This window comes from Ambystoma mexicanum, chromosome 1p (genome assembly GCF_040938575.1).
Source record: "Ambystoma mexicanum isolate Mex_15411 chromosome 1p, UKY_AmexF1_1, whole genome shotgun sequence".
Taxonomy (NCBI): Eukaryota; Metazoa; Chordata; class Amphibia; order Caudata; family Ambystomatidae; genus Ambystoma; species Ambystoma mexicanum.
Genome location: NC_090921.1, coordinates 1,490,860,527 through 1,490,886,408, shown reverse-complemented (window position 1 = coordinate 1,490,886,408; position 25,882 = coordinate 1,490,860,527).

Genomic DNA, 25,882 nt, shown 5'->3' with positions numbered 1-25,882 from the left:
GTCAATTTGGGCTATTGAACAGCATTTCCTCCAGAAGTTCGATACAAACTGAATACCTCGATCTAATATCAAGACCGATGGAAAGCCATGTAGCCGTACAATTTCCTCCAGGAATACTTTTGCTAAATTGGATGCATTTGGAAGACCCTTAAAAGGAATAAAGTGTGCCATTTTAGAGAACAAGTCTACAACTACTAAGATGGTGTTGAATCCTTGACTGGGAGGTAGATCTGTAATGGAATCAAGGGACAGTGCGTGCCATGGTGCAGACATAATTTCCAATGGTTGGAGAAGACCAGCTGGTTTCTGCTTTTGGGACTTGTTTTGTGCACACACAACGCAAGATTGGATAAATTGTATGATGTCTTTACGCCATGTGGGCCAGCAATAGTTTCGTTTTACTTTAGCTATAGTTTTGGCAATTCTAGGATGACCTTCAATCAGGCAGTCGTGATAACCCGAAATAACCTGTTCTTGTAAATCTTTACTTGGCAAGTATAGACGGTTCCTAAAATATGGTAACTGGACTTTAATGGTGTAATGTTCTCCTTGAGTACACCACTCTTGTGAGAAAGTGGGATCCATTAAGAGTTGGATCTTGTTTTGGAGTTCACCCTGTGTCAATGTTGTCGTAAGACCCAGGAGTTTGTCTTCTGGAATGATGGCTACTTGATACGGAGTTATTTATACCTTTTCATCAAAACCCATGCAGGACTAGGCGTCAGCCTTTCCGTTTCGGACTCCTGGCCAGTAGGTGATCACAAAGTCATATTCAGTGAAGAAAAGAGCCCACCGCAGTTGACGGGATGATTGAGCCTTTGGTGTTTTTGGGTATTGCAGGTTTCGATGATCAGTTATGACCGTGACAGTATGTCTAGCACCAAGGAGATAGTGTCGCCATGCCTTGAAAGCTGATTTTATAGTCAAGAGTTCTTTGTCTGTGATAGCATAGTTGAGTTTGGGAGGTGAGAATTTTCATGACCAGAAGGCCACATGGTTCAACTGGCCAGTTCCTGGGTCCCTTTGTGAGAGAACAGCTCCCAAAGCCATGCTAGAGGCATCTGTTTCAACTATACAAGGGAGGTCTGGGCGAGGATGCCGTAGAACTGGAGCAGAAGTGAATTTTTTCTTACGTTCTTGAAAGGCCTTCTCTGCTTCTTCGGTCCAATGGAACTTTTTATTGTTTTTTCTCAATAGTGATGTAACTGGATGCACTATTTGGGAAAAATCTGGGATGAATTGCCGGTAAAAGTTTGCAAAGCCCAACATACTCTGGATTCCTTTAAATGAAGTTGGTGACGGCCAGTTAAGAATGGCATCTTCCTTGTGCCTATCCATTGTGAGGATAAAACCAAGGAACTCCACTTCGGTGACATGAAAAGAGCATTTTTCAAGTTTAGAATACAGTTTATGTTGGCAGAGTTTAGTAAGGACGGTGCGGACATGCCTGACATGGTTTTCTTTTGTAGCAGAATACACTAAGATGTCATCAATGTAAACCAGGGCGCAAATGTCGATTAACCCCCGCAAAACATCATTCATAAAGTACTGGAATTCAGCAGGAGCTTTGCAAAGTCCAAAAGGCATTACCTGGTATTCATACAAGCCGTATTTGGTACGAAAGGCGGTTTTCCATTTGTCTCCTTTCTGCACTCGAACAAGATGGTACGCCCCCCTAAGGTCCAGTTTGGTATAGATTTGGGCGTCTTTGACTTGATCCAATAATTTGGGAATAAGGGGCATTGGATAACGTTTTTTTACTGTGATCTGGTTTAATGCGCGATAGTCGATGCAAGTCCTCAAATCTCCCTCCTTCTTTGGTACGAAGAATAAGGGACTGGCTGCCGGTGATTTAGATGGGCGGATAAATCCATTTACCAGGTACTGATCAAAATAAGATTTCAAATGGAGGTTTTCTGGTTCAGTAAGTGCACAGATTCGACCACAAGGAATTTGCGTACCAGGTATGAGGTCGATCTGACAATCGTAAGGCCTGTGCGGTGATAGAGTATTGGCTTGTTCTTTCTGGAACACGTCTTGGAAATCTTGGTATTCATTTGGTAGAGTACTAGTCACACCTAGTACAATCGCCGCCGTACTGGGAGTAGCATATGTAAATAAGTCTGTATTCCCTTTTTCTTGGTAATAACAGGTGCAAGCACAATCATCGGAAAAGGCCAACTTCTTGGCACGCCAATCTATTAGAGGGTTGTGAGCTACCAACCATGGCATCCCTAAGATTAGTCGAAACTGAGGAGCTTTGATGAGATCAAATGCAATAGATTCTAGGTGTCCATCCTGGCATAGTAGGGTTAGTGCTGCTGTACATTGGGTTACTGGTCCGGAAGCTATTTTTGTCCCATCAACAGTAGTAACTTTTTCAGTAGTCGACTCTGCTGTCAGATCTTGGTCTGCATAATTCCCAACTGCTCCGCTATCCATGTATGCTTCGACAGCATGCATCCGAGACGGTTGTTGGTGATTGATCAGCATTACTGGTAATGCAAAGTGTGAGGTCTGTGGCTCATCCTTCTTGCTCGACAAGCGGACCTCTACGCTTGCCGGGCTTGGTAGTTTTCTGACTCCTTGTTATTATCTTCCTTCTCTGTGGCAGCAACTGTTCTCCTTGGTGGTTTCACTGGACATTCTTTGAGGAAGTGGCCTGATTTTCCGCAATATAAGCATAATTGCTGTTGCCTTCTCTTGTCTCTTTCAGTTTTAGTTAAAGGGGGCCGTACACCTCCGATTTGCATGGGTTCTACCGTGTTTTCCAATGTACGTGGATCATTATCCTTTGACCGGCCATACACAGCTCGAGTGTCTAACCTTATCCGGTCTGCTTTTCTGTCTTGTAATCTGTGATCTAATTGCACCACAAGGTTGATTAATTCTCCATAGTCTTTAGGTGGGTTAACCACTTGAGCAAGGACATCTTTTAGTTCCCCTCGTAGACCCCGATGAAATAGTGTGGTCCTTTTTTCCTCAGGCCACCCAGCTTCAACGATTAGTCTGTTAAATGTTGCTACATATGTAAGCAAGTCTTGACTTCCTTGACGGAGTGACAAAAGTTCATTTTCTAATGCTTGGCCTTGGGTATGACGAGCAAAGAGTTTTTCCATTTCCATCTGGAAACCCCCAAAGTCATGTAACAACGGGTTACCGACTTACCAATGGTACCGACCAATCTGCAGCATTGCCATTCAGATATGACAAGACAAAAGCAACCCGCGCTTGGTCGTTAGGAAAAGCCCCAGGTCTGCAAAGGAAATGATGACAACAGTGGTTCATGAACGTTGCGTACTTCTTGGGGTCCTCTGTAAATCGTTCAGGTGGAGCTAACGGAACTGCCCCAGGACGGGTTATTTGTATTGGATTGGTGGAAGTTGGTACAGGTGCTGGCGGAATGTTACCAGGCAATGGGGTCTGCCCTACCTGTGATTGGAGCAGTTGTCTACTTATTTTGTCGGTACGATCCTTAGTAACAATCAAATCCCTTCTAAGAGAGTTGGTTTCTTGCCTGGCTGAATGTACTTCAGTGCGTAATTGTCCCAACAACTGAACTAACTGGTCAGTCTCTGAAGTCTCCATGACGCCCAGGTGGATAATATTATTGAGGCTTTGGGTTCTGTTACGCTCACCTGGTATCCACAGGGACGCCACCCAGCCCTGGTTGGATGATTTGCACTCTCACACCCTCTCCCGGTCCCTTGGTAAGGCCTCTTGTTAAAGGTGGGTCTGCAATATAGGAGGGGTGGATTCAATACCAGATTGTCTTTATGTTTTCTCACCTCCCTTGGCCTCAACTCCTTCCTCCCCCTTGGGCCTTCTCTTCACCTTAATATTGTAAAAGGTGGATTCTCTGTCCTTCTCCTCGTGGCAGTGGTGCGTTGATGTGGGGGGCAAGCAGCAACCAAGTTACTTCACTGGTGCAAGCCCCCCTGTGGGAATCCAGGCCTGCTGCGACTCCATAGGTTTGTTGCTTTACAGTCTTTATATGCAGTTCTTAGATCGAATAATGTCTTGCTTCTTTCTTTTTAGGTTGGAAAGGTATTTTGGTGTTGTCATGCAGTTTGAAGATGAGCATGGGCCGGTAGGCGAAAGGGGACGGGTATTATTTTTGTCCCTCTTCTTGTTTTTTGTTTGCATCCCTAAAACCTCCACTCATTTCTACCCGTCCCTTTTTTCTCTGTGATAAAACAAACATTATTTTTGATTAGATTTTTCATTTACCAATGTTTATTTTGCTTTGTATTATTATTTGTAATTGCTTTTTGTTCTTATACCATTCGAAATTGTACTTGTATTGAACTATAGAAAATGTAATGCAGTTTTTTATCAGCCTTGATTTGGAAAAGACACTGGTGTGTCGAAACACATGTTATCTTAAAAGGGCATTGGGGGTCATTACGACCCAGGCGGTAAGTACGCCAACTTTACCACCATGGTGTAAACTAGGTTTACACCATGGCGGATTTACCACCCCATTCCAAGGTGAGTGGGGCGGTAAATCCCCATTTCCCATTTTACCCTTCCCCATTCCCATTTTTGCCCCATAGGGCATAATGGGAGTGGAGAAGGCGCTAATTACGTAATTAGCACCAAGGCGGTTTAGCGCCATGGATTTTAACGGCTGCTAAAAGCAGCCGTTAAAACCGGAATCAGGCGTTAAGGGTTAAAGACGGCGTTAACCCTTAACGCCTGAGTTGTATTGAGGCCCATTGTTTGTTAATTTAGGTCAATGAATCAAACTACATAAGTCCAAACCAGTTCACTTACACAAGTGTGGCGCAGTTTTTCAAGTGTGTGGCTTGTTATTTCACCATTCTAATGTTGGTCTTCATGATGGTTATGAGCCTGGCGCCAAAGGCGCCAGGACTGACTCCAAGAGAGTCTTGGATGAGGTTTTAACGCCTTTGACCTGGCCCTAACTGGAAGGCTGACTTGCCAGTGAGGGCCAGGGGCAAGGGTCATGACAGCAAGTCACACGGGAGCCAAGGACCAGAGGATAGTGACTCGCCAGTGCAGTCCAGAAGCAGAGGATCAGAGAGGCAACTGAACAGGGACCTTTGTTTTTACCTTAATTTTACTTTGATCTATTTTCAGCTTTGAATTTAAGCTGAAACTATTGCAGTAGAGTACAGCAAGGTGGGAGATGGCATGTGAGGTGGGGCACACAGCTTGAGCGTGTTGCTTATTTATGTATCAAGACATTGGGCCCAATCACAATTTGGTAAAAATGGGATGGTTAGACTATTACTGCTACATTACCGCTCCACCCAACTATGTGTTGGGCGGCAAGTTGGGGATTCACCTCCAACTCTGAGCTGGGGGTAAATCTGCTGACTTCCCACCCATTTTCAGCGCAATTACCGCCAGGGTATTAGCGCCACGGTAATTGTGCCGAAAATGCCCCATATAAAACGGGATTTACCACTCCACTGCAACTTGGGATAATGCCCTAATAGCACCGGAACAAGTTGCAGAAATGTTAATTGCGTTGGGTGGTCTCCAAGCAGATTTACCGCCGGGTTACTGCCCAACTTGCAATGACCCCCAATGACTGCCCATGGCAATGCTAATCCCTGTGGCCTTTCCCACATGCTATTTACCCCTACATGCCCAAAAACCATTTGCCCGAGATTTCGATGAGGTAGCTTTATCAAGCAGTCACATCAAAATCTGGCCTACCAGTGTTATTTCTAAGTAGTCTGCTGAGAGTTAATGGGCCTCATTCCGAGTACGGCGCTAACCAATGGCGCTATTAACGCCTTGGTTGACGCCGTACCCAGACCGGCAGCGCTTTGGTGGATGGCGGAATTACCGCCCCATTCCAAGGTTGGCGGGGCGGTAATTCCCCATTCACCAAGGCTCTTCCCCATTCCCAAATGAGCCCCCATAGGGCTCAATGGGAATGGGGAAGATGCAAATAACGGTGACCGTTCATTAAGGTCACCGTTATTGGCTTGGAGGCGCCTTTGCGCCCTCGACTTTAACACCTGCTCAAAGCAGGCGTTAAGGGCGAGGGCGCAGAGGGAACTCGGAGTATGGCGGTAAGGGTTTACCGCCACCGGTCTCGTTACCGGTGGCCGCTATCCCTTACCGCCATACTCGGAATGAGGCCCAATGACTTAATTGCAGCTGTAAACACACTACTGATGTAATAAAAATTTGTATCCAAGTTTGCCTCCAAACACTTCCTTTATATCTGTTCCTTGCACTTAAGTCCTGTTTAAACAAGCATCGACAAAGTCAACATTTTTTGATCGTGTATATAATAGATAGGCATATGCCAGGTACTCATATCATATGCCTAGATGATTGCACCAATTTCCAGATGTTGCCATTTTATGGATAGGTGGTATCATGAAGGCAGCGCCTGGCAAATGCCTATCCCATGCTTACATAAAAGCCAAAACTGTTGTCTTTGCTAATGCTAAATACATATATGTCTGTACAGCTCTAGATTTGCCAGCTGCTGTTCACAGAAACATTAAAACATTGTGAATTGACAGACGAGACCCATATGGGTAACAACTGTACCCCCCTTAATCGGATACAGTTGAAATTGAGATATGGGAATCTCCAGACTCAAGACTTCTTTGAGGTGGAAGGGAATGCAAAGCATTGACTGTCTTTCCTGCCCAAAATCTCCTACATTTAAAAAAAAAACGTTTTTTATTGGTTGTTTATGGTTTTAAACAAACCTTTACAATACATACAAAACAATTCAGTTAACACATCATACAGAATGTGTAAAGCGCACCATTTACAATTTATCAAGTTAAAATCAATATCAGCTAAAAATATAAACTTTTAAGAACAATACATTGTTATAAATAAGCCACATACTGTTAAGACACAATGTTTATTGACATAGATCAACATGGATCGTTTAAAAACCTAACAGCAATTCTCAGGGCTATAGACCCACGTGTGCCAAATTATGTACAAACTTGCCACTGTGGCATCAGAGCAGGACAGAATAATAGCACATGCTTCAAATGTTCCCTTTCGTTCAGGTTTTTACAGAACCTGTAAACGCCTCATTCCTTAGGTAGGCCACTACGGATGCATATTATTTCTTTTCTTAACAAAACGTTAAGATTATTCATATAATTCCTGCCAGGAAATCTATTTACATACGGCTCAGCTATACCAGTTTTGTTATAAGAACAACTTAATTGCAGGTACAACGTAAACTCCCCCAAAATCTCCTTAATAGGCAGCCAATCTCTCAATAGGACAGTGACATTGACTTGATTAGGGTTTGAAATGAACATGTCATTGGACATATCCAGACCCTGAAGCTGTTCCAAGCAACTTCCCATCAAGTAGCTCAAGGGAGGGAGCGCCAGCGTTTAATAAAGCAGCCGCTCCAATGTCTGCGGACAGAGTAGTCGGCGGGAGAACAAAGGTATCCTATATAATACCAGCTGCTTCCAATGAACCCTGCCACGGGGGAAGGTGGGGAGGTAGGGGGGCGTTGCAAACCCAACTCGTGATGTATAACCACTAGGGGTACCACTTTGGAAGCAGCCATTTTGGGAGAACGTCCACACCATAAAGTCATTTGGGGGTGGCCTTCCCAATAAAACTGTCCTTGCATACAGAGCTTCTTCGCTTTGGTTTTCGATTGGTTCATTTTTTTTAACTTCCTTTCCTCCACACACTACACAGACACCGCTATCAGCTGTTGTAGGCAAATTGGTATCACATCTAGAAGAAGGAGGTCATCGGCGTATGCTAGCCAAAGTTACCGACGTTTGGGGTAGTAAAAGACACTTTCTCTAACACATCACCTATGCCTGCTTCATATACGTTAAATGGGCATGCTGCCAACACGCAGCAGTGACGCAGGCCACAGCACGTATCCATCTTCCTCGACATCAATCCCTTGTTGTTAAATCTCACCTTGATCGAAGTCCCTCCGTGGTGATACATTAAGATTTGAAATAAACCAATGGGCATTCTCCACCTATATACCTTAGACCACAGAAGGTTCCAATCGAACAGAGTGCACATATCTAAGGAAACCACATATATAGGCTGAGAGTAAGTGCCCCAGGCCTGCTGCGTCTGCAAACAGGTCATAAAAAAACCATTACAATCTGTCTCCACGTTTCGCCTAAAACCCGTTTGGAACGTATTTAATACCCCTTTACCTAACACCCACCCTCCACTTCTTCCAGAAACCAAGCCGCTATAGGTCGATAATTATTCGATATAGATCTATTTCCCTGGGAACCACAAACGCATTCTTCCAGAAGAGCTGGGTCTGCTGCTTAGCAATAATCTCTTTAAACAGAATATACCATATGCTCGCCTATAACTCGGGAGCCTGTGTAAAGATAATATTGGACAGCTGTTTTGGATCCCCTTCTCTTAAGCCACTCCCCCGTCTAATGATTCGCTTGAAATCATATCATCTGTCGTAAAGTCCAGACACCAGATCAAATCGTCACTGGGTGCAAATTACACCGAATCCCCACCATCCTTCCAAGATTACTCCAAAATAAAATGCACTGATACGTCCACTATTATGGGATTAGTCTGAACGCTGCCTGATTGATCTCCAGTGCATTAATTACTGACCACACGTTAGCTTCTGACTTCTCGGCTATGATAGCTAACATGACCTCCCCATCCTGCTGTATAAAGAGATGACAACGCGCCTTGCTCCAATTTCTAAACCTCTGCTTCTCTTTCCTAATTAAACATGCCGTTTTACTTACATCTCGCTCACCCCGCTCACCCCGTATTATGTCTCTTGTCACCTCCCTGTTTCGCTTTTTTTCATCCTGTACAGTTTTATCACACCTATCCTGATGATGGTTATTTGATGAGGCGCTAGCTATCAACTTAGTATGGGGGAGAATGGATTGTTGTATTACACAATTAACCGATTTCAACCTACTACAACCAAATTAGCAACCAGGGAGCAGGGTCCACTACCTCCCCTATCTTCTACTAAGAGTGAGAATATGGTGTGAGGGGTCAGCAATGAGAGGCGGACAGAAAGTTGCAATGTTCTCAATATTCACCGTTATTCATTGAAAGAAAACGGGTTTCGAAAAAAGGCCTATCTTGCCCCTATCCCAAAGAGAATGTCCCTACCTAAAAAACTAAAACTTAAATAAGTTGTCCTAGTGTCCAAAATGCATCTGAGCCCCACACTAACATACAAAATAAAAAGGTGCCTGTTAGGCAAGATTTGGAGCAGTACCCTTTGGGTGCACTACAACAACCCTGACCTCCTGGCAATAGGAACCCAACACAGGTTGGTAGCATGGCCAAGCAGCCAGGCTTATCTCTACAGGGGTCAATGTGAGCAGTAGGGTTTTTACACAGAGATTCTCATTGACAAGTGTCCAAGGTTTCTTGATTAAACAATTTTTAATTTATTTAACCATCAGTTTGAATAAGCCTTCTTCAGAAGGGGCAATATTTCAGTAACACACAAATACACTCCAAAATATAGACTCTGGGCTTCTCTAGATCAGAGCAATACTGCAAAGCATATCAAAGAAAAAGGGTTATAGAATAGAACAAGAGATCACAAAATTATTCTGAAGCAGGTAAGTACTTTTGAACCCCCCATGCAAAGTGAAGTTAACCCGTTCTTGGAAGGAAAGGTAAAACACAATGGGCCTCATTACATGTTTGGCGGTAGCCGTGACCTTTATTAAGGGTACGGCTACCGCCAAACTCCCTACCGGCCCCGCCACCCATGAATGGGCCATTACTGGCCCATTACGAGATGAATGGGCCAGTAATTGCCCATTCGTGGGTGCCGGTATGGCCGGCCTCCCGATCCCCATTCTGCCCCATAGGGCACAATAGGGGTCGGGAGCATGGTTGCACCGGCACCGTTAATAACAGTGCTGGTGCAATCACGAGGTCTGCTTGCGGGTGCCGGTCAGCACGCCTGGTCCGACCACGCATGCAGTCCGGCACCGGCAAGCAGAACTTGTAATGTGCCGGAGAGGTAACAACGGCGCCGTTGTTGCCTTTCCGCCACATTCGTAATGAGGCCCAATGTCAGAGGAAAGAAGAGTTATTCTGGGAGCCAGGCCAGCCAATGTCAATTGAGCGAAAGACTAAGTGAGATTAAACACTTGTAGGTGAATAAAAGCCTTGCACAATGTTTTAGAAGTCTTTGTAGAAAAAGTAGAATCAATGTAGGGCCACAAGCTGGGAGGCTTGTGAGAGGTAGCAGATTCAAGCAACTCTACAGAAGTAACCAAGACAAGTCTCAACTGAGATCAAGTGAGGCTACAACACCAAGAGATAAGTTCTCTTAGACTGTACAGTACTGTTGGTTAGAAGAAATGGTTCCAGCTGGCTTCTGTTCCAGTGTGGCTCTGCAGATCCTGTTGTTCCTGTGCCTCAGTCGTGGGGACAAGAGGGAGGGCTTCTGGGGACTCCTGCAACACAACAGGATGGTCGGCGACAGAAAAGGACAAACTTCTATCAGCGGCACTTTGCGGTATCAGCTCCTCGCATCTCAGCAAATAGCACCACCACGGTCTCACAGATACCACTCTGGATTTATTTCGCATCTGGAGTCCAGCACTCTGTTGAGGTGGCTCAGGCTTCATCAGTCCTGCTTACTGCGAGTCCGGGGGATCTTCCAGCAACTGGGGTCTGTCTTAAAAGTGATGCACTCCGTTTGGTGTTCCTCTCCCTGGCACTTCGGTTCCAGCAGCAGCAGCAGTGGAAGTACACCCAGCTCTGAGAGGATGTCCATACGAGTTCACTTTGGAGTTGATTGGTCCCATTAACCTAAGAGGAGAAGTCGTCCTTGCAGGGCTTCTCTACTCGAAATGAATTTGGAGCTTCAGCACAGCAGCAGGGCTTCACCGGGCAAACCAACGGTCCGGGAGTTGCAGCAGGCATCTCTTCCAAGTTCTTCTTCGGATTCCTTCGTCCAGTGGTCGGCTCTGCCTTTCAAGCCAAAAAGCCTTGCCGTTTATGCTTCTCCCATTCATTCTAGCCTAGCTGTCAATCACACAGCAGGGTGGCTGTCCTTGCCGGACAGCCAGCCAGCTAATCACCTTTGGCTGCATTCCTGTAACCAAGGGAATTAAGCAGAGGGAGTTTCGGGCACCTCCCTAACTTCCTGCCCCTGCCGGACATACTGGAGCCAGAGGCAGGCTTCACTCATGAATCCCACCAAAGACAAAATGAACAAAGGTAGAAAACCTAGTTTGGCCCGCAGAATAAATCTCAAGAAGGACCTGTCCAACAAGAAATGGTGAAAAAAGAAGATCGGGGCTATTTAGACAAAATGAGCACCCATCGGTGCCTTACTGCAGCTGCGAATGCAGCACGCAGTAAAAACACACAATGGTAGTAAATAGTAAACCACTGCCACCAGCCATTAGTTGCAGAAAGCGTAACATACAATTGTTACATGAGAAACTAGACAAAAGGGATACTAACTAACCCCTCCAGCACGCTATTGTAAGATAGTGTGTGCTGGGTCTAGAAAGTCACAAATTGTAAGTAAAGTCAATTTCACTTCACTGCTCTTCGAAACAGTAGTTTCACCAAGAGAAGGTATTTAAACCTTTGGGAAATCTAAGAGACTTCCCTGTGTCACCACACTAAAGGTGCTGTGTGTCACAATGTAAAGATGATGCCTATGGAGTTTGTCAGACTCCAAAGTCACAAGAAACACAGAGTTCGAATCACAGAAAAATACATGAGAGAGTGTCATGACCCTTGCCCCTGGCTCTCACTGGCAAGTCAGGCTTCCAGTTAGGGCCAGGTCAAAGGCCTTAAAACCTCATCCAAGACTCTCTTGGAGTCAGTCCTGGCACCTTTGGCACCTTTGGCGCCAGGCTCATAACCATCATGAAGACCAACATTAGAATGGGACTATTTACTTGGGTCTATTTAACTTGGGGGGTTCAGCCAACATGGAGGCACACACATAGCTCAGTTACAAGGAACTGAGCTATGCGGTCTAGTCTTTTGGGTGTGGCAGGCCTGGGACTACTTTAGCTGGACTACTTTGGGTGTGGCAGGCCTGGGACTATTTTACCTGCACTACTTTACCGGAGACTTTTTAAACCGCACCCAAACAGCATAACATGCTTTGCGTTATTCTGCTGTGGGCAGCACAATGCTCACCGTGTCCAGTTTTTTGATGCCAGATTTCCTGAAACCAAGCACCTGCAGAGAGAGAAAGAACACTACGAAACTTACCTGGAACAGTATCCTGTCTTCAATCCATCGATGACTTCAGTTCCACTCACCTGAAGGTACGAACTCCATCATCCGGCACCGCATGCATCCTGGAATACCATAACCTGGAAAGAGGAGAAAGAATGACAGCATTAGTAAGCGTTTACTCATGTTTACTCCTGAATGAAGAAAGTCACACAATTCTTACCTGGGTAGTCATCTCCTGGTCAGTATCATTGCTGGAACATTACGGCGCTCGGCGAGGAACATCGCAACCTGCAAGGAGAGAAAAGACACAGGTTAGCAATATAAAAGGCGAAACAGCGCCGCGCATCGTGCATTACTCACCGGACAGCATTGCGCACACTGCGCTTTCGTCTACCGGCCCATGCTCTTCTTCAAACTGCATGACAACACCAAAATACCTTTCCATACCTAAAAGGAAAGAAGCAAGACATTATAATTCGAACTAAGAGGAACATAAGAATTGCATATAAAGACTGTAAAGCAGCAAACCTACGAAGTCGCAGCAGGCCTGGATTCCCACAGGGGGGCTTGCACCAGTGAAGTAACTTGGTCGCTGCTCGCCCCCCACATCTACTCGCCCCTGCCACGAGGAGCAGGATGGAGAATCCCCCTTTTACAAAATTAAGGTGAGGAGAAGGCCCAAGGGAGAGGAAGGTTTGAGGCCAAGGGAGGTGGGAAAACATAAAGACAATCTGGTATTGAATCCACCCCTCCTATATTGCAGACCCATCTTTAACCAGAGGCCTTACCAACGGACCGGGAGAGGGTTCGAGAGTGCAAATCATCCAACCAGGGCTGGGTGGCGTCCCCATGGATACCAGGTGTGCGTAACAGAGAGTGAGAAAAAGGTCTCACTCTCTCCAGGTTAAAAAGTCTTAGAGTCCAGCAAAAGTGATGGGGGGTCTCTAAGGTAGAGGGGAATTAGCATATTTCTGAGAATTCTCCCTAACAGTGCCATATAAATTCTATCGTCACTTCAACCAAGTTGTGCAAACACCACATATGTGTGTTTTCAGCAAAACAACCTGTGTCTTCAGGATTTAGTTAGCTTACCCTAAACGGTTTCAGGAAAAAGGCATTTTAATACTCTGTTTACCAAAGTTCCAAGAAGGGTAATGAAAATGTCTCTTTCTTGGGTATTTTCCTTAAGATAGCAAGGCATATGTTCTTTTTACAATACAGGCTGAAATATATTGAAAAACTGTCTTTCATAGTCATTTTGGTGGGCAAAGCAAAAATGTTCAGTTTTAATAAAGGCTTGCTATAATAAAGTTAGTTTTCAACAAAACCTTGGATTTCACAGTGTACTCCCAGGAACTCCTCCACTAAAACGTCCAATTTCAACAAAGTCTTAATAGGACAAAAACTCCCTTTCAAAACAACATTGAATTTCCCGGTACACTCCAAAACCAGAAATATCCTCCTTTTAGCTCACACAGATCCCCTGATGTAGTCTCCTGCCAGGTCACTGTCACTTTCCAAAGAAGGTTCAACGGAAATCACAGGCTAACTTGGTTTACTCTCCTGCCAGGAATATCCCCATTTTGACTCAAACAGATCCCCTGGTGTACTGTCCTGCCAGGTATCCGTTTCAAAAATGTTTCACTACCTGAGGCTCTTATCAGGTTTCTCCGCAACAATCATCTTTCTCTCAAATATCACACAATTGTGACTCTGCAGTGACACAACCTTGCTGACTTCAGTTACCACTTGCACCGCTTTCCCCCATACTGAAATGCCCTGTTTCAGGGTTTTTTCAAGCTCCTTCTGTCAACTTCTCTTACAATGTCTCTTGGCAATGCTTGTTCCATGTTTCCCCCAATTGACATCTCATGTCAGGAGAATTGTACAACATCAGCCTCTTTGTTTATCTTACAATTGTCATGATGCCTACTCCCGGAGAACCAGTCCAGGACCAGCGTCCCCGGAAGCAGACATCATGTTCCCGGGGAAAAGGCCAGCAACCCCTAGTAGGGGCCCTTTGGATACTGTCCTGGCGCCTTTGGCGCCAGGCTCATTTTGGACCTCAGTCCTGGCGCCATAGGCGCCAGGCTCATAAAGGGAGTGTTTATGCGAACTTACCTGATGCAGACCGTGCTGCCAGATCCAGACCTCTTTGAGGCCTGAAGGGACTATTTTACCTGTGGGACTATTTTGCCACTCGGGCGTGGCCGGGGAAGAATACGTACCTGGAACTACTTTGGGGGCTATTTAAGCCACGCCCAGACAGCAGATCACGCTTCGCGTTGTTCTGCACCTAGCAGCTGGACGCTCACCGCGTCTGCTCCTGCATCCTGACTCCAGCCATGCCCACCTCCATCCTGGAACACCTGAAAGGAAAGAAGAGAAGGGAAAAGGTGAACAGAAGAACATTACCTGCTTCTACCCGGAGTCCGGAGTCATCACGCCGGCGATCCTAAGGGAAGACATTTATTTTAAAAACGCATCGCTTTGCTCGCTGCAGCGCAGCGTTCCACTCACCTGTTCACGAGGCATCTCCGTGCTCCTTAGCGACCATCTGCACGATCCGCCGCATACCTGCGCCTAAGGGGGACGAGAAGAACAAAAGGTGAGCAAAAGGAACATATTGAGGAAAGCCAGATTTTCGCCATAAGACTTACCTGATTATTGTTGGGAGAATCTTTCCTCATCTCAGGTCGGCACCGCTTCTTCGGCAGTACCGTACCCCGGCCCCTATGGGGAAAAAAGACACACGCATTAGTGGGTGAATATAAGGACATTAAAGGAACCACCCATCATAAACTCACCTGAGTTTACCTTCGGCGAATTGTTTCCTCTACGCGAAATCTTCACTCAGCACCTGTGATAAAAGGGATAAGAGACGGACTACTGAATATAAAGGCAAATAGAAAAGGAGGCAAACTCTTGAACTTTTACAACAGTATACTTACGGCACCTTGCCAGGAAAGTCAAGTAAGCTTGGATCCTCACCAATCCGAACACCAGTGAAGTAACTGGATATAATCGCACCCCTGCACCAGAAGCAGGATGGAGAGCTCGTCCTTTCAAACCTTAAGGTGAGAGTTAACGGGGAATTTCGGAGGTGGTCTGAGGAGAGTGAAAGAGGGAAGTGGGAGGCCGACGCGCTACTCCGCAGGTAGTTAATCCCCTTTCTCCATCTGAAGAAGGATTCTCCTGCGAGTCAGACAAGCGAGATTTGGGGGTCCTGTCCAGTCAGTCTTCCGAGTTCTGCGCATCACCTTAGAAGCGGCCGCAGCAGTCCAGACCTGGTCAGCGTCTCTGTGGGAGTCAGGTGAGCGTTACAGAACGCAAAGCCTTCCTACAATTTCCCACCCAGGCGCTATGGAGACTTCCGAGACTGATCAGTTGGCCCACCTATTGGGGGAATTACGGGCCGAAGTGTATTCCGCTCGTCAGGAGACTAACGCTCTCAGGAGAGAACTAATTGTATCTAAGGAACGAACTGATGACCTTGCCAGGCAGCTATTGCAAGGTCAGGCTGGACAAACTCCCCTACCAGGTTCAGGGGGTATTCCCGCCCCAGTGGTTTCAAGTAACCCAGTGCAAACTAATATACCTGGAAATATGCCGTTGGCCCCACTTGAACGTTTTGCCGGGGACCCCAAAAGATTTGCCGTATTCATGAATCAATGCCGATTGCACTTCCTCTGCAGACCTGGGGCCTTTCCTAACGACCAAACCAAAGTAGCTTTCGTATTATCATATCTCAGCGGCTGTGCTGCCGATTAGTCAGTTCCACTAGTTACTCAAGATGACCCAATACTCCGGGATTTTCAAGGCTTTCAGACACGCATGGAAAGATTATTTGCTCGGCACTCTCAGGGACAGGTCCTGGACAACGAACTTCTGTCCCTACGACAGGGTAACCAGGATCTCTTAGCCTATATCGCAACCTTCAATAGGTTGGTTGTGGAGACTGGGTGGCCAGAGGATAAAAGAATCACGTTATTTCATCGAGGTCTACGTGGCGAACTTAAGGATGTCCTGGCCCAAGTTGTAAATCCGCCCCAAGACTGCATGGAATATATAGACTTAGTGGTCCAATTAGATCACAGGCTTCAAAACAGAAAGGCAGATCGGTCCAAGTTTGAGACACAGGTGTTGGTCAAGACTCACGTTAACCCCAAGGGTGCCGACGTTTCTGAACCTATGCAAATTGAAGGGGTTAAAGGACCTTTAACTCAAAAAGAACGTGAAAGAAGACGGCAGATGCGATTATGTCTTTATTGTGGGGCTTCTGGACACTTTTTACGAGATTGCCCAGTAAAACCGCCCAAGAAGGCGGTAGGAGCCGCGGATGAGAACCATATGGAACCTGATTCGGGAAACGACCACGCCCGACAAGCGTAGGGGCCCGCTTGCTGAGTCTGAAAACTAACTCTCAGACCTCGCACTTCATCATGCCAATGGTCCTCGTAGATCCAGAACAGCCTGGGCGGTTTATGCAATAAAGGCATACATCGATAGTGAGGCTATAGGAAACTATGTGGATCATGAATTGGCTTCCAGGATCAACCTCCCTCTTCGTCCTAAAACCAGTAAAGAGGTCATCACCACAGTAGATGGAACCGAAATCGCCTCTGGGCCGGTAACACATTCCACTGCAGAGGTGACACTAGTGGGTCAGGATGGGCATCGGGAGGCTGTTGTGTTTGACGTAATCAAGGCTCCACAGTTTCAGGTAATTCTAGGAATCCCTTGGTTAGAAACACATAATCCTCGAATTGACTGGCAAGCGAAGAGGATAACCTTTCCGGATTGTGCACAAACCTGTTATCCAGGAAATCCAAATATAGGCCTGGCTACAGTAACACCTGCCACTTTGCAAATACCTCCGGAATATCAAGAATTTCAAGACGTCTTCCAAAAGGAACAGGCCAACACGTTACCCCCTCACAGTTCGTACGATTGCCAAACCGATCTGATGCCCGGTGCACAACCCCCTTGTAGCAGGATTTATGCTCTTACTGACCCCGAGAATATTCATTTGCGACAATATTTAGATCAGTACCTAGCCAATGGTTTCATTCACCCGTCAAAGTCTTCTGCATTCTCGGCTTTGTTCTTCGTGCCAAAAAAAGAAGGCGACCTCAGATCTTGTATCGACTACCGCGCATTGAACCAGATAACTGTTAAAAAACGTTACCCTTTGCCTCTGATCCCTGAACTTCTTGACCAGGTGAAGGATGCCTGCATATACACCAAGTTAGATCTCCGGGGGGCTTACCATCTGGTGCGAGTAAAGGAAGGCGACGAATGGAAAACTGCCTTCCCCACCAAATATGGACTATTCGAGTACCAGGTGATGCCTTTCGGATTGTGCAACGCACCTGCTGCCTTCCAAAACTTCATGAACGATGTCCTTCGGGAACTCATTGATGTTTGTGTTGTCGTACATATCGATGACATTCTTGTCTACTCCTCTTCGGAATCTGATCACAAAAAGCACGTCAGGGCAGTTCTTGAGAAATTGCGCCAACACAAACTGTTTGCAAAACTTGAAAAGTGAGTTTTCCATACCACAAAAGTCGAGTATCTTGGTTTCCTCCGGACACCAAAAGGAGTCCGAATGGACTCGCGAAAAGTGGATGCCATCCTCAAAGGGCCATCGCCTAGCTCTGTGAAAGGCGTTCAAAGCATGCTTGGCCTTGCCAATTTCTATCGCAGATTTATCCCGGAATTTTCAGTATTGTACAACCCATCACTGCACTCTTGAGGAAAAATAAACGCTTTGAATGGTCTGAGGAAGCCGAACAGGCCTTTCAGGAATTAAAAGCTAAATTTACCTCCGCACCTGTATTGAAACACCCGCGTCCAGATCTTCCATACATCATCGAAACCGAAGCATCCAGCTTAGCCATGGGAGCTGTCCTGTCTCAAAGAGATCCTGAAACTAACCAACTGCACCCCGTAGCATTTTGGTCCAGAAAATTCTCGGCACCTGAGGTCAATTATGCAATCACCGACAAAGAGTTATTAGCCATTAAGTCCGCTTTTAAGGCTTGGAGGCATTATCTTTTGGCGCTAGACATACCATCACGGTGATCACTGACCACCGGGACTTACAATATTTGAAAACTGCCAAAGCTCAATCATCACGTCAGCTCCGATGGGCTTTGTTTTTTGCTGAATTCGATTTTGTAATTACCTACCGTCCTGGCAGCAAGAATGGCAAAGCGGACGCTCTATCCCGAATAGGAATGGGAGAAACAGATACAAACTCAGAACCTGTACCGATAATTCCCGAACAAAGAATTCTGGGCATGACCTCTTTACAAACACTGGAAGACATTGGGCCTCATTCCGAGGTTGGAGGTAAGGGTTAACGGTCACCGTTAATGGCAACGGTGACCGTTAACACTTACCACCATATTCCGAGTTCCCTTTTGCGGGTTGGCATTTAACGCCTGCTTCTAGCAGGCGTTAAAAATCCAACCCGCAAAGGGACCTTGGAGTAAATTACGGCACCGTAATTTACGGTGCCATAATTTACTCCTTCCCCATTCCCATTGAGCCCTATGGGGGCAGGAATGGGGATGGGGAACCGGTATGGTGAATGGGGACTTACCGGTCCCTCCAACCTTGGAATGGACCGGTAATTACTCCATTCACCATGCCGGATATCCATGGAGTAAATAGCTTCATGGTTGCTTACCATGGTGCTCTTACTCCATGGATAGCTCCAGCCTCGGAATGAGGCCCATTCAAGCTAGAGTTAAACAACTCCTGGACCCTACAGCCTTGCAGGATTGGATTCAAAAGGGGTCTTACTTTACTGTCAATGATGATCTACCTTACTTCCAAGGGCGCTTATTTCTACCACACAAAGAATTACAAGAACTGGTTATTTCTCGTTATCATGATACTCTAATAGAGGGGCACCCAGGTATTGCCAAGATGGAAGAAAAGGTTAAACAACAGTTCTGGTGGCCCTCTTGGCGAAAGGACATTAAATCCTTTGTGATGCACTGTGGTGTTTGTGCCCAAAATAAAGGTAAAAAAAAAAGACCAGCCGGCCTTCTTCAACCCTTAGACATTCCACCGGCACCTTGGCACACCTTGTCGCTGGATTTTATTACGGATCTGCTTCCTTGTTACGGATATAACACTATTCTTGTTATTGTGGATTTATTTTCCAAAATGGCCCCCTTCATTCCATTAAAAGGTTTACCTTCAGCTTCCGTCCTAGCCAAGGAATTCCTTGAAAATATCGTTCGTTTACATGGATTCCCGTCCATACTTGTCTCTGACCGGGGAAGCCAATTCATTTCCCATTTTTGGAGAAAGTGTTGTCAGCTGGCACAAATCGACGTAAGATTATCAACCAGCCACCACCCTCAGACCGATGGTCAAACAGAGAGGACTAACCAGACCCTTGAACAATATTTACGGTGTATGTTGCATCAATCTGAAAGTAATTGGAAGGATATTCTTTGGATTGCCGAATATGCATACAATAATTTGGTACATTCTGGAACTGGGCAAAGTCCTTTTTATACCTTATATGGGCATCACCCTCGAACCTCAGATCTTGACTCGCCTCAAAGCCTCGAAATGCCCGCAGTAGACCATCTGCATTCTACAATAACTCAAGCTTTCAAAGAAGCAACTACACATTTACAGCAAGCCAAGAGAAAATACAAGAAGAATGCTGATCTCCATCGAAGTGAGGCACCTCTATACCAAATAGGAGACCAAGTATGGCTGGCTACCAAACACTTATCGCTCAAAGGACCTCGAACTTGTAACCCAAAATATTTGGGGCCTTACTCAATTACGGCCATAATCAACCCGGTGGCCGTCAAACTCGACCTACGAGCTAATATGCAGATTCACCCTGTTTTTCATGTATCACTTTTGAAACCAGTACAACCTGGAACCCGATTAATCAAGCCACCAGAACCTATCCAAATAAATGGAGAACCTGAATTCGAGGTGAAGAACATTTTAGATTCCAAGGTGTCAAAGTCAAAACTTTTCTATCTAATAGATTGGAAAGGATACGGGCTTCAGGAAAGGTCTTGGGAACCTAGTGACCATGTACATGCACCTCGGTTAATAAAAAAATTCCACCGGAATTTTCCAAACAAACCGAAACCCCCGGAGAGAACAATCTTGGGAGGGGCCGTGCTGTCATGATGCCTACTCCCGGAGAACCAGTCCAGGACCAGCGTCCCCGGAAGCAGACATCATGTTCCTGGGGAAAAGGCCAGCAACCCCTTTGGACACTGTCCTGGCGCCTTTGGCACCAGGCTCATTTTGGACCTCAGTCCTGGCGCCATAGGCGAAAGGCTCATAAAGGGAGTGTTTATGTGAACTTACCTGATGCAGACCGTGCTGCCAGATCCAGACCTCTTTGAGGCCTGAAGGGACTATTTTACCTGTGGGACTATTTTGCCACTCGGGCGTGGCCGGGGAAGAATACGTACCTGGAACTACTTTGGGGGCTATTTAAGCCACGCACAGACAGCAGCTCACGCTTCGCGTTGTTCTGCACCTAGTAGCTGGACGCTCACCGTGTCTGCTCCTGCATCCTGACTCCAGCCACGCCCGCCTCCATACTGGAACACCTGGAAGGAAAGGAGAGAAGGGAAAAGGTGAACAGAAGAACATTACCTGCTTCTACCCGGAGTCCGGAGTCATCACGCCGGCGATCCTAAGGGAAGACATTTATTTTAAAAACGCATTGCGTTGCTCGCTGCAGCGCCGTGTTCTACTTGTAACCGTGTTACAATGAAGGTTAAGCTGAGAGATGACCAGCTTTTCCAGCAGTTTGCCCGGAAAAGGAGTAATGGAAATTGGGCGATAGTTAGCCGAGCAAGAAGGATCAGCTGTGGGTATTTTGAGAAGAGGATGCACAAGACAGTGCTTCAGAGGGGAGGGGAAGGCTCCTGAGGCAAAGGAGTGGTTGCAGAAATAGACAAGGGCCGGAGAGAGATTATCAGTGTGGTCCTTGATGGTTTTAGAGGAACAGGGAGGCTTTCATAGATCGGACTTGTCTGCCGACCTCGAAAAGAGGAAAGGACGAGAAAGAGGGTAGGAGGGGATGGGTGAAGGAGGAGACTCTAGGCTGGGGATCAGTGATGGCTCTGCATGATTCATCACTGTAGCCACTATCATATTACACTGTTACTTAATCTAGTCTTTTTAATATTAAAATCTAGACAGGACATTAGAAGGACACTAGAAGACCTTTGGTGACAAACATATAATCAAGAATGGAGGCAGAATTCACTCTATTCCCTCTATGCTACTTGGTATTGTTTAAAATATCCCCACTCAATTTTTTGTTTTACATGAACAAACCCCACTCCTCGATAGTATGTCTTCACATCATACCATGTTTAGCTCCTCTTGTGTAACGTAGCAATGCCCAAAATCATTATCAGAACTCAAAACCTCTCCACAATTCGATTTTGTCTCCTGCAATCATTATAGATCCTTCAGAGTAGGCAATGTACCACTCTTCAAATAACAATGTCCATTTCCCTAATATCACACTAAGCTCACCATCTGAATGTTGCCAGTATATATTTTCCTTGCAACAAGAGAAGAGTGTGGGTTTTCAGGAATGTGCATAGCACATTCTTTTCACCAATTCATTAAAGCCCTGCATGAAGCACATTTCAAATAGGAGTGGATGCTAAAGGCAATATTTTAAATCCTTCAATTGGGAAATAGATTCTTTTAACGCCACCACTAACCACCTCCATTCTCTCACATTAATTGAATTGCGCTCTCTGTAGAGTGTTCCCTCCCCTTCTTTGCGACAAACTTGCTGGTGACTAAAATCCCCTTCACCCTCTCCCCTATGTGGAACCCTCCCCAATTGGCATGTTCGATCTGATTGCACATTAAATTATTTTTTGGGGGAGAAGGGTATTACGTCATAACACAATTGCTGCAAGCTATTTAGCTACTTCAATAACACAACCATAGAAGATATAGTTAAAGTGACTCTATCGTCCCTCTTTGGTTCAATACATTCCACAAGTTCAGTATATTTAGTCGTGATAAGTCTAAGGGCCTCATTACGAGTCAGGCGGAACGGGTTAATAGGCTCCGCTAAAGGAGGCGGACCCGTTAAACCCGTTCCGCCTCATTGCAAGCTCCCCTCGCGGGACCTGGTAAGTAACTCCTGGTCAAACCAGGCGTCCTTACTGGGTCCCGCGAAGGGAAGAGGGAGCAAACAACGGGCCGCTCATAATCGCCCGTTGTTTGCACCCTCTATGTTAAGACGGATTTCTGAACTCTGTCCTGGCGGCGCAGAAGTTCAGAAGGCCAACCTAATTACTTGGAACAGGGTAACCTCTGGACAAGCCAGACCAATCAGGGTAGCGATCGCGGCGGTCAAGACTAGGCCTCAAGAGGGGTGAGGGTGACTGAAAGCCCGCAATGAGCACACAAAGCAAGGACACTTACAAACTACTCCAAACAGGTGTTATATTAAAAATATATACACATTTATTCCAAGGCCTTTGCAATAATGACCGTAGCGAGAAATCACAATAAAACTCTATTAAACCAACACATACCAAACCAATACAATATATGTACAAATACAAACAAGTCTAAAGCGTTAGATGCACGAAATGTGTAGTCCACCTAGAAGGGAAGGAAAACAGGCAGTGCGAAATAATGATTAGACCCAGTCCGCCTTCAGAGGTACCTAACTAAAAGGAAGTCCAAGCCCTACGAAGAGTGGAGCCTTGTGCTCAAAAGTACCTGCACACGCTGGTGCCAATGGGCAAAAAGGGGAGTCTCTTCGAGGGAATCAGGCAGTTCAGTTTGGTGCACAAATGAAGAAGAACAGAGTTCCGCGACTCAAGCGCAGCCTCCACTGTGGGCAGAAGCAGAGCGCGAGTACGGAAAGACGTGCTGTTTTGACACAGCGGGGAAAAGCTATGGGCTCCTGCAGGAGGGCGACCAGTTCCTAGCTATGCTACTCACCGGTCCCCGATGCAAGCAGACCCAGGCTTCTCCGCGTCAGTTTCAGTGCTGGCAGGTTCAGGAGAGCAGGGGACGTCTCGTCGTTGTGTAGATTCTGCAGCAGCAGAGTTGGGTTAAAGATGTCCCAAACAAGGTGAACCCGCACAGTTTGGTACCACAGCAGGGCAACGGAGCGGCCGTGTGTATCTCAGCCAAATGTACACTGCTCACTTCAGACCTGGGAACGCCAAGTGTACGAATCGTGTGAGAGTGACAAGGACTAGAAATACAACACAACCTGGCGGCAGTTACAGAGCAAGACTCCTGGGAAGGCTAGTCAGTCTGCTGGATGGCCCAGAGACACTTCCGAAGGCTTACGTGCAGGAGATGGTGAAGATGCCGAGAATAGCTGTCCCCGCTATTCCAAGGGTCGAACTACCAGTACAGGCCTTCTGGTTCGATCAGAGGTAGAAAGGGTTTCACAAAGCGACAGTAGTGCAGAGGAGCAGTCCTTCAGCGGGTCACCAGCGATTCCTCGGTTCAGCCTCGTGGTTGCAGGATACTTGGCTCCTGTATTCCTTTGTTCGTGAGAACTCAGGAGATCGACATGGTAGTGGCGTTTCCAGCCCCCTCTTATCCAAGGTTCCCTTCGTGCCAAAACGGAGGGGACCCAATGGGAGATCCGCTCATCAACACTCACACCATACGTGGACCTATCACGGACCACGGTGGTCCCAGGCATTCACACCACCCTAGACTCTCTGGCACCCAGGATGTGTATTGGGACCAGACATCCCAGCCCACATCCTGGAGGCACACACAAGGCCTGTAGAACCCCGCAAAAGCATCTGTGTTTCGCGGGAAAGTACATGGCCAAATAAGGAAGGCCCCGGGTCGGCTCGACCTGGGGAAGGTGAAGGGAGCAAGACGGTCAGCGGACAGGACAAAGGAGCCTCGTGGTCTGGCCATTTTGGGAGCCAGGCCTCCATTTTGGGCTAAGCGCGAGAAACGCACTTAAAACGCCAAAAGGAGCACAAAAAACAAGAAACGATCGCTGCCACCATTCCCGTCCGTGATTCACTTGCACCGATCAGTTACAATCCAAAAAGAGTATCTAGGGCCTGTAGAAGGCTAGAGACCCAAGAGAGCAGTAACTTAGCTTACAGTGCCCTCTTGTGTCATGTTGCACGAAAGCCGCAACATGATAAAGAAACTACGGAAAACAGCGTTTCCCGGTACTGACTGTCTTAAGGGCATGTCAGTTTCCCCGTAAGAATGGAGCGAAAGCCCAGAGGAGTGCGGCAGAAGGCTGCACTTCTCTGGCAAAGTCTAGATCATGGTGAAAACAACAGCAAAAAGTTTAGGGGTTGCCACATGGGAGGAAAATTACCCACAAGTAAGAAATCTTTCCTAACACTCGCCCTTCCCAGACTATGGACAGGGGGAACTAATCCACCCCTGGATGAGTCTCTTGTTCAGGTCGGTTAAACATTCCGGACAACCCATCAGCATTGCTATGTTGGACACCTGGCCTATGCTCAATAGTGAAGTCGAAGCCTTGTAGACTTATGGACCACCTAAGCAACTTTGGATTCTCTCCCTTCATGTTCATTAGCCACTTTAAGGGCTTATGGTCAGTTTGCACAGTGAAGTGGGTCCCATAGAGGTAGGGCCTCAGCTTCCGTAGGGCCCACACAACAGAGAAACATTCTTTCTCCACTGTGGACCATCTGAGCTCTCTGTCCTTAAGCTGGCGACTAATAAAACCAATAGGGTGTTCCTTACCCTTCTCATCTACTTGCGATAGCACAGCTCCTATCCCAGTGTCAGAGGCGTCTGTCTGCACAATAAAAGGTCTTTGATAATCAGGGGCCCTGAGGACAGAGGCCTGGCACAAGGAGTCTTTTAAGCCATTGAAGGCCTTCTCACACTCATCGGTCCAAGTTACCTTCTTGGGTTTCTTCGGAGTGGTGAGGGCAGTCAGAGGGGCAGCTATGGTGCCATAGTCTGCCACGAAGTTGCGGTAATACCCCGTGAGTCCTAAGAAGGCTCTCACTTGGGTCTCTGTAGTGGGGGTAGGCCAGTCTTGTACTGCTTGTACTTTACTGGGAAGAGGCTGTATCCTCCTTCCACCTACTTCATGTCCAAGGTAAACCACTGAGCCTTGTCCAATCTGGCATTTACTAGCCTTTATGGTCAAGTGTGCTTTCTGAAGAGCCTGGAGCACAATCCCGAGGTGTTTTACATGGTCTTCCCAGGTGGCACTGAAAACTGCTATATCGTCCAGATATGCAAGACAGAATTCGTCCAACCCATTCAAAACATGATTCACAAGCCTCTGGAAAGTGGCAGGTGCATTTTTCAACCCGAACGGCATTACCCTGAATTGGTAAAGGCCGTCTGGTGTAGAAAATGCTGTCTTCTCCTTGGCATGTTCTGCTAAAGCTATTTGCCAATAGCCAGCAGTGAGGTCAAACGTGCTGAGGTACTTGGAGGCACCCAAAGTATCCACCAGCTCATCTGTTCGAGGCAAGGGGTGTGCATCTGTCTTGGTGACAGCATTCAGAGCCCTGTAATCCACGCAGAACCTCAGTTCAGAAGTGCCTGCCTTTGGAACCAAAACCACAGGGCTGGACCAAGGACTACTAGAGGGTTCAATCACCCCAAAGTCTAACATCTTGTTGACCTCGGTCTTAATATAAGACCGTACTTTGTCTGACATCCTGTATCCCCT